Genomic DNA, 16,351 nt, shown 5'->3' with positions numbered 1-16,351 from the left:
AGTTTGGTTACTGGATATTTAATTGAGTTCTTATCACATATATTTCACTTATGGCGTTCAGTGGTTTAAGACTCGAATATGCCCTTGATGGCAGTTCGAATTATATAGCTTTGAAGGATTTCATGGAGGAAGTATTAGAAGATAACGATCTTAAGGACTTCCTTGATCAAGAAGTCAAAAATCTGACTGATGCTACTCAACTGGTGGAATGGAGAAAGTATGTGGCTAGAGCAAGGAGAATCCTCTTGGAGGGAGTTCGAGATCACATTGTCTCGAGCCTCCATGGGAAGGAGACTTTGTTTTCGATGTCGAAAACATTGAAAGATCTTTATCAGAATAGCAGCAATTAGATAATGCTGGCACTGAAGGATAAAATTCAAAATATCAAGTGCAAAAAGGGTGACACAATCTCTATATTCCTGAACAAGCTCACCACCTACAGGGATGAGCTTGCAAGCGTAGGAGTCGTGACAACTAATGATGACATGGTGAGCCTAACACTCCTCGGTATTCCTAAGAGCTGGCATACCTACCAGGACTCGGTTAATGGAAGAGAGAAACTTCTATATTGGTAATGAATTTGGTCAGACCTAATGCAGGAGGAGATAAGGTGGAGCACCAGGGATGGATCTTCATCAAAACAAGATGATGAAGAAAATCTAGCTTTAGCAAGTAAAGCTAAGAAAGGGAAAGGGAAGGTGTCCCAGTCCAAATCTTCTCATGGTGGGAAGAAGGTTGATAAGTTGAAGGTGCGATGATTTCACTGTCATGAAGTGGGCCATTATGCTATGAATTGTCCACAGAAGAAATCTAGGAAGGGTTCCTCAAAGGGATCTGATGGTGATGTACTAGCTGCACAGTTTGAGCTGGATTTCTCTCTTATCGCATTCATTGTTTCATCCATGGTGGGATGTGTTTGGTACCTAGACAATGGAGCCTCTTTCCACATGTCAAGTGACAAGAATATTTTCAATACCTTGGAGAAGAAGGATCTCCAGATGCATATCAAAATGGGCGATGAAGGAAAGTATTGTGTCTCAGGTGAAGGTACAATTTTGTTTCAGAGGGAGCATGGTGCTCCACTCACCCTATCTGCTGTTAATTATGTACGAGGTCTAAAAAAGAATCTTTTGTATATTTCTATGCTATAAGATAAAGGCTATGATGTAGTATTTAGTAAAGGAAAAGTTTTCTTGAGGAATATCGGCACCGGACAAACCAAGCGAATTGGGATTCGAGTAGAGAATCACTACAAGCTAGAGGTAGATGATTTTGCTGCACTGAGTTCCAAAGCAGAGGTGGTGGAAAGCCAAGATGTTGGTGAGCTATGGCATAGAAGACTAGGCCACTTGCATCATGGGGCCTTGAAGATCATGCAGTAAATTTCTACCGGCTTAGCCAAGGGAAAACTGGAGCAAACAGATACATGCAAAGGATGCACCCTGGGTAAGTATGCGAAATATTCCTTTCAAGATATGGATAGTAGTGCTGGAGCAATCCTGGAGTGATTTCACTCAGATGTATGTGGACCATTCTCTATAGCCTCCACTGAGCCTCCACCGATAAGCAAAGGTACTATGTTATTTTTATTGATGATTTTTCTCGTAGATGTTGGATCTACTTTATGCAAAAGAAGGATCAGACCTTCTTGAGGTTTTGTGAGTTTAAAGCCTCGTCAAAGAAAGAATCTAGAAAGAAAGTAAAATCCATGCATAGTGACAATGGTGGAGAGTATGTTTCCCAAGAGTTTAAAGACTTCTACGCTGCAGAAGGAATTAAAAGGGATCTAATGGCACCCCATAACCCACAATAGAATGGGGTGGCCGAAAGGAAGAGCAGATCTATTGTGGGAGCATCTCAAGTGATGTTGCATGACCAAAGCCTACCACTTCATCTATTGGCTAAGGCATGCTATACAGCAGTGTACCTTCAGAACAGAAGTCCTCATGGTATCTTGGGGATGAAGAAACCTATGGAGGCTTTTTTAGGAAAGCAACCAGATGATCTGGATTTAAACAGGAACGTAACAAATTACAGAGATAACCATATACACAAAGATGCAGCGGAAATAATACTTCATTTCATTAATGGAAAATACTGAAATATGCTTACAAACAAAAATGGCAATAAACTAGCTAGGGCGATGGTAGCTTATCTCTGAGAAGAGATGTGATGGCTACATGCCTCTGAACTGTGTTACAATGAGGCTCGAAGGCCTATTTATTGTTGAGAAACAATGGAAAAACCCTTAACATTCCAAAACCTAACCCTAGGAGATGAAACGCCAAACTGTGGGCCCCGTTTGGGGGTAAGTTGGTACATCAACTTCCCGGGGTCGTAACTTTGGCATATGATCTCCGTTTGACGCGTACAATAGCTCATTAGAAAGATCTATCTGAGCACTATCATTGTTTGAATGGACTTGTGTTGCCCCCGGATTCCCCAAAAAACGTCGTTTAGGGCCTCAAAACGGCTCCGGAAGTTCAGGACCCGAAAAACTGCTAAAAATAGTAAGTTGTGCTACAATTAAGGAAACTGAAAATGATGAGAAAGACAATGGTGGGGGTCCAGGTGGACTTGGCAGGTGGCCACCAATATCCACCTGGATCATTCCTCCCCACTTAGGAAGCAATGGTCCCCATTGCGTTGAGCTCCTCCATGAGATGAGGAAACTTCTGCTGAACTTGTTCCCTAGTGAGCCACTTGCCCTACTGAAGGAGTTGGCCCGCTTTGACAACTCGATACAGTTGGATATTCTGTTGGCGAGTATTCTTGATCTGTGTGTCCATGATCCGATCAGTTGCAGCTTGTTCCATGCAATCTGGATTTAATTCTGTGGGTTTGAGTTGTTCTGCAATGTCGGATGTGTCTAGCAATGGTGGAAAGTATGGCCGAAGGCGGTCCACATTAAATACTGGGTGCAGGCCAAGGAATGGGGGAATGCTGAGCTCAAATGCATTGTCTCCCATAGCCTTAGTAATGGTGTAAGGACCATATCGGAGTGGTCTCAATTTCCGATAGGCTCCAGTAAGGCGTTCCTTTTGCAAATGCAACCAGACTTTGTCGCGCACCTGAAACTTGTGTGGCACTCGATGTTGATCATGTCGCTGCTTGTACTTGGCATTTGATTTCTCAAGAATGTCATGGACCTGCTGGCGAATATGTTGGATGCGCTCAATGAAGCTGGTGGCCTTATCTGTTTCGGACTGGACATGAGCTGAATTCATGTGAGTAGCTGCAAGTGGCATGGCCACATCAATGGGGCATAGTGGCTGGAATCCCAAACTCACCTGAAAAGGGCTATGGCCAGTGGAGCTGTGAAGAGCTCGGTTGTAGCTGTGTTGAACGTAGGGGAGGCTCTCGTCCCATGTGCGTGGATGCTTTGAGTTATACATGCGCAGAATGTGCACAATCATCCTATTGACAACCTCTGTCTGGCCATCAGTTTGAGGATGGAAGGCTGTGGACTTCGTGAGTTTGGTGTCCAGCATTGACCAGAGACTGGACCAAAAGGTGCTGAGAAACCAACTGTCCCGATCTGAGATGATAGACTGTGGGATCCCAAAGTGCACCCACACTCGTTCAAAGAAGAGTTTAGCAGTGGCTTCTGCTGTGATATTCTTCTTGCAGGCCATCATAATGGCCATCTTTGAGAACCTGTCGACGACCACAAAAACACAGTCATTTCCATGCTTAGTGGAAGGAAGGCCTGACATGTAATCCATGGAGATGGATTCCCAAGGTCGACTAGGGGTAGGCAACGGGGTATAGAGGCCTTGCTTCTTAATGGTCGGTTTGGCAATGGCACAGGCAGTACATGATCAGATGTACTTCCCAACATCCTGTCGAAGATTCGGCCAATAGAAATAGTTTTGCAGTACTGCCACTGTTTTCTCGACCCCGAAATGCCCAGCAGCCCGACTGTAGTGTGCTTCCCAAATCATCTTGGCACGCTCGCTTAAAGGAACACAAAGGTGACCGAGGTGGCATAATAGGGCATCCTGGAGGTGAAAATCTGCAACCTGCCAACCCTCCAAGAGTGTCTGGTATGTGTGGCCGAATTCTGGGTCGCTTTTGTAGAGAAGTGGCCAATCAGAAGTCTCGTGCCCGCAAGAGTTGAGCACGGTGGTTAGCGCCATGATCGGTGGTCGACTGAGGCAATCTGCAACATTATTGGTGCTACCCTTTTTATACTTGATATTCAAGTGAAAGTGTTGCAGGTATGTAGACCACTTCTGATGGCGATCATTCTGCAATTTCCCTTGGGTCTGTATGAACTACAGAGGTTGGTGGTCTGTGTGGATGACCGTTTCCTTCCCCAAAATGTAATGCTTCCATTGTCGGCAAGCCTGTACAATGGAATACATCTCTTTATCATAAGTGGGGTACTTCCGGATTGTGTCTGAAAGTGTTTCACTGTGATATGCCACTGGATGTCCATGTTGAGTAAGGACTGCCCCAATAGCATAGTCAGAGGCATCTGTCTCGACCTCAAATGGTTGTTGTAAATCTGGTAACGCGAGCACTGGTGCCGTGCAGAGGCGATCCTTCAACTCCCTGAATTCCTTCTGTTGAGATTCAGACCAAAAGAATTTTGCTTTCGCCCCGCCCTTGGTGACTTGACTCAAGGGCCAAGAAATATGAGAAAATCCCAACACAAACCTGCGGTAGAAGTTGGCAAGACCTAGAAAGCTGCGGAGCTCTGTTAGAGTGGTTGGAGAGGGCCAATCCCGAATGACTTGGACCTTGGCTGGATCGACATGCACCCCCTGTTCATCAATGATGTATCCCAGATACTGAACCTCGGTCATGCCAAAGGTGCATTTCTCCAAATTGGCACATAGCTTGTGTTGCCGCAGTGTTTGGAGAACCTGTCGGATGTGGTGGAGGTGCTCTTCCCAACTCTGGCTGAAGATCAGAATGTCATCCAAGTATACTACTACAAAGGAGTTGGTGAATGGCCGCAAGATGTCATCCATTAGCCTCATAAAGGTTGCACGAGCATTCGTCAATCCGAAAGGCATGACCAAACATTCGAAGAGGCCCTCCTTGGATTTGAAGGCAGTCTTCCACACATCTGAGGGTTCAATTGGTACCTGGTGATATCCTGACTTCAGATCGATCTTGCTGAAATATTTCGCCCCCTTTAGTTGGTCTAGGAGGTCATCAATCCGCGGGATCGGGTACCTATTACGGACAGTGATCTTGTTCAGCGCCCGATAGTCAATACAGAGTCTCCACGTCCCATCCTTCTTCTGTACCAACACTATCGGGCTCCCACAGGGCGAAGAACTCGGACGGATGTGACCTTTCTGCAGGAGCTCCTGAATCTGCCTCTTGATTTCATTGTTCTCCAGAACGGAGCGCCGATAAATTGGTCCATTGGGTAGCGGTGCACCTAGGGTCAGATCGATGGAGTGCTTGACTTGACAGTGCAGAGGAACCCCTGCCGGGGAGGTGAAAATGTCTTCGTACTCCTCCACAATCTTGTCCATCTGTAGCTGCCGTGCAGAGGGACCCCGTTTGGAGGCTACGGCCACTGTCTTCTTCTTCCCTTGAGGACGTATCATCAGGAAAACAAATTTCCTGGTTTTGGAAATGATCTTACTACATTGTTTTGCAGTAATCAAAGAGATGGCGGCAGGTGGTGCTACCTCTGGTATCCTGAACAACTTATTTCCCAATGTAATAATAACAGCACGGGGCCTTGATTCATACACAGCATGTCGCTTCCACAAGTATGGTTGTCCTAGTAATACATCACAAACTTCAAGGGGAGCAATGTCACACAATACCTCATCCGTGAAGGGCTTGATGTTGTATGGAAGGCGACACTGCTGGCTCACGTGAAGATCTCACCCTTGGTGAAGCCACCCAATGGTGTATGGTTGTGGATGTGCTGTGGTCGGTAAGCCCAACCGCTTCACGACCTCTGCCGAAATGAGGTTCTTTTGACTCCCGCTATCAACAATGAACTGTATCGGGGAGCCCTTTACCCACATCTGGGAGTGGAAGAGACGTTCCTCCTCCTCTGGATCTTCGGGTTCATTTTTTTGGATCTTTGCGGTAGCAACAGTGGTGCTGGGATCCGCATCAATGATCTGCTTCCCTTTTTCATACCCCTTATCGGGTTCTGACTCAGAGTCGGAACATGCATCTGATTCTGAAACCTTTAGCTCAGCCACCAGTGACTGCTTGGCCCGACACTCACTTGTGTTGTGAGTGGAGCTCTTATGGAACTCGCACCATTTTCCAGTGTCCTTTCTCGGCTTCGCGGCGTTGCTCTTTGCTTGCAGCTTCGACTGGTTGTCTTGGGCTGTCCCGCCTTGGCTTTGTCCTTTGTTCTGTGGTTTAGGGGCACCTTTCCCCTGCTTTGGATTCCCAGATCCAAAGTCTCGCTTCTTTTGTTTAAACTTCTGCTCGACCTTGACGGCATACCGGTATGCTGCGCCGAGCGAGGGGATGTTTAGGAACTGTATTTCTTCCTGGATGTACTTGTGCAGGCAGCCACGGTATTTGAGTATCAAATGTTGCTCCGAATCCTTGATACCCAACTTTGTGCGAAGGGTATGGAAAAGATTGGTGAACTCCGGCACGTCTTGGTCCCTTCCCTGCCGCAGCATGGTCCACTTTATGTATTCATCCTCATAGCTTCCGACAGGGTAGTACTGCTCCTTGATGGCATCCCGGAATGAATCCCAGGTGGGTGCGGCTGAAAATAGTGAGCCAGTACTTTCATCCTTCTGCTCGTAGTAGGTTTCCCACCAGTCCTTGACGTGGGGGGCTGCTTTGAGAAGAGCAAAAACAATCTTTTCCCGACTCGAAAATTCATGAACAGAAAAATAACCCTCTAGCAGATTTAACCATTTATCTACGGCATCGGCGTCTATCTGACCCTTGAATATGGGGATTTCAAAATTAACTTGTACCTTAAAGGGTGTGGCGTTTCCAGAGGAGCTGCTGGAAGCCGATGCGCTGCTTCTGGGTAGCCGCTGAAGGATCTGCGCAAAGCTGTCCATCATCGCGTTCCGTTGTCGCTCGAGCGCTTCTTCGAGCAAGATTTTGATGGGATCTCCTGCCCCCTCGTCTTTCTTCTCGTTCGCCATGGGAGGCCGTCGGGATTTGAGAGGCTGGTCTTGCAAAGGTTCAACCAGTTCAAGCCCTAACTCCTTATATCCCGACCTTGTTGGGGACATGCAAAGAAAAACAGAGAAAAAGCAGACCGCTCTGATACCACTGATCCGGATTTAAACAGGAATGCAACAAATTACAGAGATAACCATATACACAAAGATGCACCGGAAATAATACTTCATTTCATTAATGGAAAATACTGAAATATGCTTACAAACAGAAATGGCAATAAACTAGCTAGGGCGATGGTAGCTTATCTCTGAGAAGAGATGTGATGGCTACATGCCTCTGAACTGTGTTAAAATGAGGCTCGAAGGCCTATTTATTGTTGAGAAACAATGGAAAAACCCTTAACATTCCAAAACCTAACCCTAGGAGATGAAACGCCAACTGTGGGCCCCGTTTGGGGGTAAGTTGGTACATCAACTTCCCGGGGTCGTAACTTTGGCATATGATCTCCGTTTGACGCGTACAATAGCTCATTAGAAAGATCTATCCGAGCACTATCATTGTTGGAACGGGAAACACCAGTCCATTTCATGGACTCGTGTTGCCCCCGGATTCCCCAAAAAACGTCGTTTAGGGCCTCAAAACGGCTCCGGAAGTTCAGGACCCGAAAAGCTGCTAAAAATAGTAAGTTGTGCTACAATTAAGGAAACTGAAAATGCTGAGAAAGACAATGGTGGGGGTCCAGGTGGACTTGGCAGGTGGCCACCAATATCCACCTAGATCACCAGATGTGAGTCACTTCCGCATCTTTGGATCATCAGTTTACTGTCACATGACCAAAGATTCTCGGAAGAATCTAGACCCAAAAGCTGAGTTGGGGATACTTGTGGGGTACACAGATACACCCCACAACTATCATGTGTTTTTGCCTACCAGTCAAAGGACCATAGTGCACAGGGATCTGAAGTTCGATGAGTAGAGATCCATGTGAGTGTCACTTGAGAGGGAGCTCAAGTTGCATGGTGATGAGGAACTTTTAGTTCCAAAGGAGGAGGAGTCTCCTGATGATGTGGATTAGACACATGCAGAGGATCCGGTAGTGGATACCACCACTCCTGGAGAGTCTTCCAGAGACGGGCGAAAATGTTCGCGGGAAGATGACAGATTGATGCGAGATGCGAGAGAGAATGTGGGGCAACCATCATCTCAGTGCAAATAGAGGAGATCTCCCGAGAGATACACTATCTACATGGCCCTAGTTGGGGAGTGTGTAGCGACCGAACCTTCTTCTTTTAAGGAGGTAGTGAAAAAACCAGTCTAGGTTGATGCAATGGTAGAAGAGTACAATTCTATCATACAGAAAAGTGTGTGGAATGTTGTCCCTAGACTTCGGGACAAGTTAGTGGTTAGTTCTCGATGGCTTTACAAGGTAAAGTAGGCAACTGATGGTAGTGTTGAGAAACACAAAGGTAAGGTTTGTTGCCTGATGTTTCTCACAGGTTGAGGGGATCAACTACGATGAGACCTTTGCTCCCATAGCAAGGTACTCATCTATCAGATCGACGCTAGCTATATCAGCTAAGATAGGTTGGAAGATCCATTAGATGGATGTGAAGACGATGTTCCTCAAAGGGAATATTGAGGAAGAGGTATACATTGAGCAACCCAAAGGATTTGAGGCATTCAATTGTGAGCCACATGTCTTCCGACTCAAGGGAGCACTGTATGGGCTTAAGCAAGCACCCCATGCTTGGTATACCAGGATTGACAACTATTTCACCAGATTGGGCTTCACCAATAGTGAATCAGATGCGAACCTATACCGCATCATGGTAGAAGGTAAGCCATTAATTATTGTACTTTATGTCGATGATCTGATTTTGACAGGTGATGATCAACTGATACAGTCTTGCAAGCAGGACCTTGCTGTGGAGACGATAAAAAGGTGTCTTTTAAACTCCTAATTACCTTCACATTAATTATCAACCCAGGGACGACTTTTTATTTCAAGAGTGTACTCAGTCTGAGGCGGCTATTTACTCAAGAGTAATGTTTTGTAGTATAGTGCTTAAAAGCTACAAAAGTAAATGAATGCTTAAAAAAGAAATCTAACAATAACATAAACTCAAATTCTCTGAAACCCAACTATTCACTCAGCAAACATCAATTGAGGATACAGTAACAATAACTCATTCCTCTAGAGATTGATGCAATTGAAATAAAACCGGAACAAGACAATCAATCTGGGAACGAGGAAGCAATAACCAATGTTCTCTACAGTTGACAGTACTTCTTTAAAGCAATCAAAAGGAAATCGAACTTGAACTAAAGCTGCCATTGAAAGTAAACTAGGAAAACTCTTTAAAAGCAAACTAGTGCAATTAATCAATAAAAATGAACAACAAAGTAAATGGGTGCATGTCTACAACTTAACTACTTCAAAAGGCTAAATCACACCAAGCATTGCATCAGTCGAAAGTTCAGTAGCAATAACCCATCCTTTTCATAACTGATGAGAACAAATCCGAGGTCTGGGAGCTAGGTAGCAGATGTTGGGCTCACTACAGCCTGAGATCGTCCTTGATGAATATAAATGAAATGGCAAGTAAAGGAAATAACAATGAAATAGAACAACACATCAGCCAAGGGTTTGGTGGAAATAACCTATCCCTTCCATAACTGATGGGAGCAAATCAGAGGTCTGGGAGCCAAATAGCAGAAGCTGACACTCACTACAGCCTGAGTCCGTCCTTAAGAAATGGCAAGTAAATGAAACAACAAATCAGCAATCTTGAAATAGACCAGCAATTGAAATCAAACAACACGCAGAAATAGAACACCATTAACTAATAATGAATATGAAACAACGATGGAAAGTCAAATACAAATGCATAAAAACTTAACACATGGCACACCTCAATAGCAATCTGATCTTGGTAATCCACTTGTCAGTCTTAGTTATAAATAATACGATTGTCTTTTAGAATGGAACAACAACGTTCATAGATTCAACAATCGCAAGGAAATATAATTTCTAAGATGAATTCAATAATACCAATGGTCAAATGTTACAACACAGACATTCCATAATTGAATAGCAACGGTATCCTGTAAAAACCATTTATATCAGCACTTAAAGAAACAACAATGCGTTGCAAAATCGATATGATATTTCTATCTCAGAAAATGAGATTACGTGACAGAGCTGTGATGTAAAGTAATATCACATATCAGATTACCAAATAAAATTGATAAGCAAACCATGCATAAAACAAAAGAATATAATATACCATAGCAGTAGCAGCATACTCCACCAGAGGCTGGGCCCTTAGCCGCCAGCGAATGCTGCTGGGTTACTTCAGATGAACAGAATGAACAAAAACTCCCAAATCATGTATTACTCATCAAATTATGAAATCATTACAATAGAAAAAGTTTGAGGATTACCACATGCAACAATCCCTTCTTCTTCCTATCCTATCATGAATCCTTGCTTCTGAATCTCTAATTCAAATCATCAATTCTCCCTCATTCGAATCCATCATTTTTCCATCATTTTTCATCCCCCAAATCATCCCATCAATCCCCATCTTTGATCTCTGTTTTCATTTAAATAGAGGGAGATCAGAGAGAAGTTACAATAAGGATAAGTACAACATGATTCCTATTACAAAATTGGTTTGCTTCTAACCATTTGATCAACAAGAACAAGGCGAATTTGGCTTTGCAGCTGAGATTTGGAGGACGGCCGCAACAATAAATCTAAGAAAATCGTGCTCAAAGAACCTTGCGTTTCTCTCAGTACAAGCCGAATTTGGGCAAACCGTTTTTAAAAAAAGTTAATTGGGTCCGTTCTGGACAAAACCCATGTTCCATATTTTCCAAATTCTGTTTCATTTGCTCAGAATCTCAACCGCAAAATCGTCACTTCTTATTCCAGCGAATTTTTGAGTTGGCACTTTTAATGATCAAATCTTCAATCTGGAAATTATCTTGGAGGCTAAAAATGGTGAATAATGTTACAACTGATTTATTAAAACTATCATTGATAAAATCATGCATAATCATCAATTTATTAGAAATAAAAGAGAATAAATAATATTCATCCATAAGAGCATAAATCATTTGTAAAATGGATTTATATAATAAATTATAATAAATGACATGATGAAGAATAATAGAAATGGGTGGAATAAGTGTTCAAAAGTGATAATAATAATGGCATATTAACGGCCCAACATACCCCCACACTCAATATGTTGCATGTCCTCATGCAACGAAAACTGAATATATTGCATGTCCTCATGCACCCCAAAGAAAAAAACCCATGTGTTAACCAAGCAATAAAAAATATGTTCATCTCAGCTCATGAAATGGATAGAACAAATGAATTCTTCCTTAATTAATGAATATTCACTTTTAATAATCTTGATGAAGGTATAACAATTTTTACATTGACATTCAACTGTATGTATGAAGTTGCAGCAAAATATGATATAGATAACAACAAACTTCATTAACCATTTTCTCAAAAACTACAAACCATATTTTGTTGAAATGTTGCAAGTAAATTTATAATATATATGAATGTCTCTATGATCCAAAAATCAGATCGTTTTGATGTACGGATCATGAGATATAAACAAAATGGCTGTAGGTGAGAGTGCATGATCTCTGAAATTTTATGAACCAATTTATCTTGAAATTATCTAGGTATGTGTATTTTAATAGTATGCCTGTGTTTCCTAGAGATCACAAGAATTGAGTTCATAGTTTTTAAAAATATTATGGAAATCAATTTTTACACTGAAATTGTATGCCTTAAATGAGAAAGAGAATAGAAAACATCCATCATGCGTAGCAATTCTACCCCCACACTCAATATGTTGCATGTCCTCATGCAACGAAAACTGAATATATTGCATGTCCTCATGCACCCCAAAGACAAAAACCCATGTGTTAACCAAGCAATAAAAAATATGTTCATCTCAGCTCATGAAATGGATAGAACAAATGAATTCTTCCTTAATTAATGAATATTCACTTTTAATAATCTTGATGAAGGCATAACAATTTTTACATTGACATTCAACTATATGTATGAAGTTGCAGCAAAATATGATATAGATAACATCAAACTTCATTAACCATTTTCTCAAAAACTACAAACCAGATTTGTTGAAATGTTGCAAGTAAATTTATAATATATATGAATGTCTCTATGATCCAAAAATCAGATCGTTTTGACGTACGGATCATGAGATATAAACAAAATGGCTGTAGGTGAGAGTGCATGATTTCCGAAATTTTATGAACCAATTTATCTTGAAATTATCTAGGTATGTGTATTTTAATAGTATGTCTGTGTTTCCTAGAGATCACAAGAATTGAGTTCATAGTTTTTAAAAATATTATGGAAATCAATTTTTACACTGAAATTGTATGCCTTAAATGAGAAAGAGAATAGAAAACATCCATCATGCGTAGCAATTCCTCCCCCTCTTTGAAAAATTAGTATGCCCTCATGCGATGCTAGAAAACAAATAGAGGTGGTTGCTACTATCTGTTGAATTCTATGCTTGGTGTAAAACAACATGGAATAAGTGAGGTGTTGAGAATGAATAAGAATAGCAATGGATGATAAATAATATGAATGACGTGGTCATAAGAAAGAAATGAAGGAACACTCCCCCACACTCGAAAATGATATGCTGCTGAAAAAGGGGAAGTGGTGAAGATGTGGAATGAAGGATGATAAATAATGCTCAAAATGGATTTTTATGAAATTCTCCTAAATTCGTAATAAATCAGAAAATTATGTGATTTTACCTCAAGTTTTACCTCCAAAAATGTGGAATGACATATATGGTCTGGCATTTGTTGAAGCTGATGTAGGCAGAGTTGGTGCTGAAAGTGATGCAAAAGGTGGAATCCAGGTAAGCACATCATGTCTGAAGAATTGTTTACGTTCGCGAGCCTTTTCTGTTAAGTGCAATAGTGTGGTCATGCTATGAATAGAATTCTGCCCATACTTGTTGTTTTCTTGTAAAGAAAGCACTATTTGACATACAATGTTCTTGAATCCATAGTGTTAGTTTTGAATAGCAACAGATAAGATGCATGCAAAAATTTCAATCAGAAAAACTTTTGTATACATGCAATACTAATATGTTGTCAAATCAACAAGTGATGGCAGAGTGCAGTAATCATATCGCATGCAATCCCATAATGCATACATTCCCCTCTCTAATTGGAAAAGGAATTCCATGACCATAAAGCATATGAGAGGTGTTGTGCTGATGGCAGGGCAAGGGAATGAACAATATAGTAGTGAATGAAGCAGAGTACACATATCAATGATAGGACGACAAGAGTTATGGTTATAATGAGAGCAGAGAGTGTAAAGATAGTTATGAATAAGAGATAGGACACTTTGAATTGATGATAAGTGATGAAAAAGATAAAAAGAACAACAATATGCCAATAAGATGCTTTACTGATAGTATGCTAGATGAAAATGATGCAATTGATCATAAAACAATTTCTCGTGCATAAAGGTTCAAAACAAGGAAAAATTTAAGGAAATAACTTCTCTGATAAAAAGAAAAAAATAAGAAAACGGTATTATAATAATAATTGACGATAAGATATAACTTCAATACCATAAGTAGAGCCGCTGCTACCAACAGGCGTCCATAGCCTCGGCAGGGTTGCTTTTTAACCCATATGAGTCAGGATCCTCAATTTATAAATGGAGAGTTACAGTGCTGTTCTACAGAAGAGATCAGTGTGCTGGCGTGGTAACCAGATAATCACACTACCATTCACTGGGATGTAGCAAAAGTGATCAGGCCGGCTCGTGATGAGACCTCCTGTTCCAAGGATAATTTGGCTATCCAATGGATCATAACCCTGGTGTGGTGGCCATAATGGGAATGTCACTTTCTTACAACCTTATGAACATGGTAGGCTGGCTCGTAATGAGACCCCCTATCCTCCATCTGCAAACAAAATTTTGTTGTTATTACATATTGTTATGATAAAATGAGGGAGGCTCAGTACTCCTTAAGAGTAGAGATGGTGGAAGAAGTTGAACATGTCAATAGAAAATATACCCATAATCTCATTTATTACAGACAGAGAAGATTATAACCAGGAAGGGTGGAACCAACATGGTATTAAGATGATCAATCAGTATCATGTACAGCAGAAAACAATGCAGTAAAGTAGTATATAAATAATTGTGTCCCTTTTTTGAAAATAAGCTATCATCAAGGAGCTGTCCTGTTAAAGATCATAACATGAATGATATTAACTTGCTTCAAAAGAATCCATAATTCTTGTCTTCATAAAAATAGTGTACTTCATGCCATGAAAGGGAATCAATAAAATGTGGTTGAGATGAACTAAGAATAATTCCACAAGAGGAAGGAAAGGGTTGCTCTCAAAAATATTCCCAAAGTGTTGCTCTTTTGAATGAACAACAAAAACACTCAAAAAAAGTGTTATTCCTTGTAGGGAACAACAAAGGAAATGCACACAAAAAAAAGCAAAAATACACACCAAAAAGTGTGAAAATGGAAATGTCATTCCTTTGGAAAAAGGAACAGCAAAAACCAAAAGTGTTGTTCCTTTAGAAAATGAACAGCGAAAACGCAAGTGCTGTTCCTTTGGAAAATGAACAACAAAAATGAAAAGTGACATTCCTTTGGAAAAGGAACAGAAAAAACACAAGTGCCGTTCCTTTGGAAAAGGAACAGCAAAAATGAAAAGTGCAGAAGTGTTGTTCCATTCGAAAAGAAACAACAAAACGTGAAAGTGCAGAAGTGTTGTTCCATTCGAAAAGGAACAACAAAACGTGAAAGTGCAGAAGTGCTGTTCAATTCAGAAAGGAATAGCAAAACGTGAAAGTGCAGAAGTGTTGTTCCATTCGAAAATGAACAACAAAATTTGAAAGTGCAGAAGTGCTGTTCCATTCGAAAAGGAACAACAAAATGTGAAAGTGCAGAAGTGTTGTTCCATTCGAAAAGGAACAGCAAAACGTGAAAGTGCAGAAGTGTTGTTCCATTCGAAAAGGAACAGCAAAATGTGAAAGTGCAGAAGTGTTGTTCCATTCGAAAAGGAACAACAAAATGTGAAAGTGCAGAAGCGCTGTTCCATTCAAAAAGGAACAGCAAAATGGACAATCATAAAATGCAAACATGCAAAAAAACAAATTAGTTGTTCATGGCATTGATGCTAAAGATATGTTACAATTTGAATGAACCAACACCTGAAACACAAAATATAAGAGAAACCAGAAAGGAAACAACATTTTATTTTAAAAAAGAGTATGTAAATAAGTAAATTAAGTTACAACAGCTATGATGTTCTGTAAAAAAAATGATCTCTTTGAAAAATGTTTTGGCAACAGTGACAAGACATGAATCTTCAAATGTAAATCAATTCTTCATTTCTTCTATTATAAGTCCATTGGGTAATGAGTTGGATGAAATTCCTTTGTTTCATTTAAAATTTCTTTCAAAAATCACTCGTCCATAAATTGACCTTCTTTATTTTCCCAAGACCTGCAAAAAAACGAGTATCTACCTGCAATAAAACATTAAATCATGGAGAAAGAGAGGTGCGCGGGCTCCCCTAATCCAAGAATTATGAAAAAAAACTAACAAGTAGTTACTCTGTAGAACAAATCCACAGAGAAAATAACAAAGTAAAATTTATTTGTTACCTGCGGGAGAGCAGTGGCCAATCATGCTAACTTGCAGTGTTCTAATCACAACTTCTTTGTTTTTCGTCGAAATTGAGTGATTCCAAAGCTAAATGAAAGATAATTCAAAGGTATATCTCCAGTAGAAACAGGTTTTAAAAATTCAATGATATGATATGTCAATTTTAGTTAGAACAACTTGCATAACAGAGTCATTTTCGATTACCCAGCTTAGACCAACGGGTGATATTTCAAGCATAATTTTTTTGTTTGATGTCGGATTCAAATGATTCAAATTGGAAATGAAAGTAGATTAATTTTTTTATCTCCAATAGAAACAGATTTTGAAGACAAGAAGAATTGATAGGTAAAATATTGTAAGGAACAGCGGGAAAGACAGAGTTTTAAGAGTGCTAATTTACGATAGACAGTCAGTATTTTGATCATAACTTCCCCATACGATATTGAAAATGAGTGATTCAAATTTAATTGAAACTAGATGCATAGGGGAATCTACCATAGAAACAGGTTTTAAAAATTCATTCATTTAGGCCTCCAAAA

This window comes from Pinus tabuliformis, chromosome 4_2 (assembly GCF_031772625.1).
Source record: "Pinus tabuliformis cultivar Carrire ecotype Pingquan chromosome 4_2, CPIR1, whole genome shotgun sequence".
NCBI lineage: Eukaryota > Viridiplantae > Streptophyta > Pinopsida > Pinales > Pinaceae > Pinus > Pinus tabuliformis.
This window is presented reverse-complemented; position numbering follows the sequence as displayed.